General features: G+C 39.4%; 1 non-coding gene across 1 annotated transcript; it reads left to right on the forward strand.

Annotated features, from left to right (window-relative positions):
* The first annotated feature begins 309 nt into the window (after positions 1 to 309).
* LOC118016462 lies at positions 310 to 455 on the forward strand. The gene has a single exon (XR_004680838.1). It is a non-coding gene; the product is annotated as a U4 spliceosomal RNA (small nuclear RNA).
* Positions 456 to 4,672: the final 4,217 nt, after the last annotated feature.

The raw sequence follows: 4,672 nt of genomic DNA on the forward strand, positions 1-4,672 counted from the left end.
AAAATTTTGTTCAGTTAGCCAACATATAGTACTAAGATTCAATTTTCAGCTAGCATAGACCATATGCAATTGAAATAAGAAAACTGCTCTTTTCAGGGCACCTGGCTGGTTCAGTTGGTAGAGCATGTGACTCGATCTCAGGGTTGCGAATTTAAGCCCTACATTGGGCATAGAGCTGACTTAAAAATATAAATTAAGAAAAAATAATAAATGCTCTTTTTCAACGCTGAGAGCCAGAAATCTCAGTTCTGGATCTAACCTTATCAGTCTCTTGCATTCTCTGGGTTTGTGATTTACTGTCAAAAAAGAAGCTTTGCGCAGTGGCAGTATTGTAGCCAATGAGGTTTATCCGAGGCACGATTATTGCTAATTGAAAACTTTTCCCCATACTGTCAAAAAAGATAATATCTTTTCTATGTGTTTTCTTTCAAATAATATTTTCCATTTTTTCAAAGACTTTTCCTTTAAAATGTATCACAAGTCTCAAATTGATCAAATCCAGATTTTATGATTTTATATTAAAAATTTAAGAACTCCAAAACATATTATTATTCTGTTCCAAAAAACATACTATCCCTTTACCTGCCTCCATTCGCTAGTTGTTTTTAAGTCTGATTCTTTTTGCAATCCCCTCTTAGTCATTAATGCTTTCCATTTTAAACCCATTGTTGAGAATTTTTGGAAACAAAATTCTCAGAGAAGAAAATTACTTCTGCTGTAGATTATCTATTGCTGCATAACAATTTATCTCAAAATTTAGTGGCCTAAAAAAAAAAAAAAAGTCATTTACTGCTTGAGGATTACAATATAAGCAAGTTTGGTGGGGACTTACCTTTGCTTTTTGCACTCCTGGTGTCACAGTTTCTCAACTGGGGCTCTAGTGGTCACATCCAAGGTGGCTCACTTACATAGCTGGCAGGTTGGTGCTGCCTGTAAGGGAGTTCAGCAGGACTTTGGCTAGGCTTTTCATTCATGTCAGCCTCTTCATGAACTGCTAGCATAATGCTAATTCTCACCATAACAGCTTTCTCAAAAAAGAAGATGCTGAGGCTGCAGGTATTCTTTAAATATTAACTTAAAATTTCCAAAACTCACTTCTTCCATATCTTTATTGGTCAAAGCAGTCATAGACCCACTCCAGAATCAAAGGGAAAAGACATAAGCTCTTGATGCAAGAAACATTGTGTACACAAAAGGAGGAATGAAATTTTTAAAGTTCTTTTTGGACACTAGTTCCCTTGGTCTGCCATCTAGCCACAATCCTTGTGCTACACATGCAAAAATATACACATACATACATACATACATACATGCTAACCTTTCTCAAGATCCCAAAAATACTGCTCTCATAAAATCATCAGCTCAAATTTCAGGATCTTGTGATCCAAATCACAAGATACATTTCTTCCATTGTGGCTCCTTCGTTGTAGCTTCTCGGGTGGTTTATCTAAATTTGAAGAATTTGTGAACTAAGGATACAAATTCTCAGCTTCATATACACCCAACGTAGGACAAACAGAGGATCATCACTGCCATTCCTCTCATTTCAAAGGGAAGGAGAAGGAGGAAGCACACAGTCACTGGTGGAGAGCAATTGTGAAATCTAGCTGGACCCACAGCACCAGTTGATTAGGGCCCACTGCAGCTACCTGGGAGTAGTTCTCTGTGATTCTTGACTCTATCCTTTAAATAATCCTTCATTTCCCATAAGAAATGGCTTATGTTGTAGCTAAAATAATTTCTCAACTTGCTTCCTGCCCATAGGACCTTGAAGGCCCAGAGTCCTCTTTTTAATATAAACTGGCTTTATGCCTTCCAGTCCAAGATGATACAATTTCTTTAAAACTTTTGTGAGTTTCTCATGTATAAAATTAGACCAAAGTCACAATCACACTCCATTAGACAGAAGCCATACCACATTTATTTACTGAGATAGGCATTTCTCTACCTTGTGCTCCATGTGAGATTGATATAGGAGAATAATCTTGAGATTCTTAGAAGCCCAAATGTCCAGTCGACAGGTGTACAAGGCACACCTTGATATTATTAGAAGAATTTTTGTCCAGCTTAAAGACACCACCTTAAATATCTCTTGTCTGAGCTAAGACTAACTTACTCTAAGGGTATGTTAGGCTGTAAGTGCTCTGGATTTTATTTTTTCCTTAAGGCCATTTATTACTTTCAAAATATCTTGCTATCTGGAGAAGCTGAGAAGGATAAACTACTTTATTTCCAACACAGTAAATTCTGGCTTCTTTGTATTTCCTCTAAATTCTGCTTGAAATTAAATAGTTGCCCTCTAACTCATGTAGTTTCTCCTATACTTTATTATAATCAGCTGAATGTAGCCAGTTATCCCCTACAAAATTCTGCTTTGAAATCTTAGACCCATAAGTTCGTTAGGTATCCATCTAACTTCCATTTGCTGAAGCCTACAATTTCACCAAATGTTTCATCACCATATAACATGGGTCCCCCTTTCCTCAGTCTTATAAAAATTTTCTTACTGTCCTTCAAGCCTTCATAATGGTCTTTTTTTTTTCTTTTTGAAACCTTCAGACTTCTGCAACCACTCAAACCCAAAGCCACATTCTTTAAGGTTTCTCTTACTGAGGACCCATATTTTTAGCTGTTAAATTCTTCAGTCAGCATTCAGAGATACAAAGTCATTATGTGTATCATTAAATAAGGGATGTATTGTAGAAATAAGATCCTACAAAATTTCAGGAAAGACTGGAGAAGTAGGAATCTGAAAGGAGGACTTGAGGGATAAGAATAAAGTCCCCAAGCAGTCCTCTTGAAGCCAGTGTGCCCAGCTGCCAGAGCAGGGTCATCAGAGAGAACAGATGGGGAGTCAGTGGTAGGTTTGGCCTCTGCATCTGATCTGTGTGCCTGGATCACTGGGAGTTGGCCAGACCAGCAGTCCAGAAGAGGACCTGATGATACCTGGTGGAAGAGATTAAGACAAGATGGGACCTGCTGGCACCTGTCTCTCTCACTGCCTCCCACCAGGATGACCTTCAGAACATCACAGCTCCTGCTTGTTTCTGCCTGCTCAATTCCATTCAGCTTTCTCTTTTAGCCAACTCTGATCTGGAATCAGTGAAGGGGGTTCTGTAAAATGGAGTTCCAGTTTAGCCAAGGTGATGTAGTACACCCCACTTCAACTTCAACCCAGTGAGATCTGGGTATATGTGGTGAAAGTTAAAATGTTCTCTGGATTATTCTTCTGGATATCAAAATTGTTGTCAGTAGTAACCAGTTTATTTCTCTTGCTTTCTTTCTGAAGTGAGGTGGTCCTTGGGGATAAAAGCCATCTTGACCAGCAGATGAGTTATGTGGACCTCTCTTGAATGTGCTAAAATCATCCTTCTTCAAATTTTGTCACTACCATAAACTAAACAAGACTTAAATTTTAGAATGGTGATCTTAGGCCAACTTATACATTTGTGGTCAATTTTATACCATATAGCCATCTCACCAAGGGAAAATAGTGAAATTGGGTGACAAGAAAGGAATGATGTGCTAGTCATTTTAATGACTAATTTTAAATGCAGGTGGATCATGTCACTTCCTCACTGAATCTGCCCAGCCACAACATTTCTGCTCCTTCTTCAGCTCCAGTTGTACAGCCCAGAATTGCTGGGTTCTCCACATGCAACTTGGGGCCCATGCTCTGTCCATGCTCCTTCCCCTCCCCAGTTTGCCTTCTTGTCCTGTACAACTTTCCATTTATTCAATAAGCCCCTCTTTCTGCCTGGAAGATTTCTACTCCTCACTTCAGATCTGGTTCCACGTCACTTCTCAGGAAACATTTGCTAGATCCCCCAGCCCCACATGCAGAAGAGAATTAATTACTTCTTCCACCTCCAGGGTGCTTCATGCCTGCCTATGTTATAATGCATATGACATTCTAGTAAAGTGCATACTTAGTCTGACTCCAGATCTAGCTAATGAGCTCCGGGGGGTGGGAGGGCAGATAGGGATCTTATTCTTCATTAAGAATATCTCCATCCATAGGACAAGATTGGCACATAGATCATCACAAATATTGGTCAGAAATGGATGTGCCAATTGGTGGGTAGCACAAAGGATGGATAAATGAATAAATGGAAAATACATGAAAAAAATAGTGAACATTTCCCCTAAGCCTTGCCCTGTACCTTACTGCCAACTAAAATACCAGGCAGAATTAATGTGCAACCCTGAGATGACCAGTAGAGTTAGGGTGAGGAGTGGATGGTCTCCATGACTACACAGATTCCCTGAGCAGTAGTCTTGGGAAATCAGGAAGGCCTTACAGGCAGACACAGCATGACAAATCTAATGGAAAAATCCATAATTCCACCAGAAAGATAGGTGTGTAAGTGTTCCCTTTCCATCCCCCAGACTACCTCCATCCCATAAAATAAATGTAACTGCATTTGTCATCAATAGGACTGAGCTGTCTTCTTCCACTATGGGAATTCCCTGGTACAGGCTGGCACCATTGCATTTCCTTAAACCAACCAGTAAAAAGATGGGGCATGTAGAATCTTTAAAAAAGAAAGATCCTGGTCCTGCCATTCACTGATTCAGACATTACTATACCCCTAGTCTCAGCCATGTACTCACATTCACACATACACAAATACACAGCATTTCTTCCTTCTACATCCTCTCAGTCAAAAAA

Source organism: Mirounga leonina, unplaced genomic scaffold (genome assembly GCF_011800145.1).
Source record: "Mirounga leonina isolate KUSES-001 unplaced genomic scaffold, KU_Mleo_1.0 Mir_167, whole genome shotgun sequence".
Classification (NCBI taxonomy): Eukaryota; Metazoa; Chordata; class Mammalia; order Carnivora; family Phocidae; genus Mirounga; species Mirounga leonina.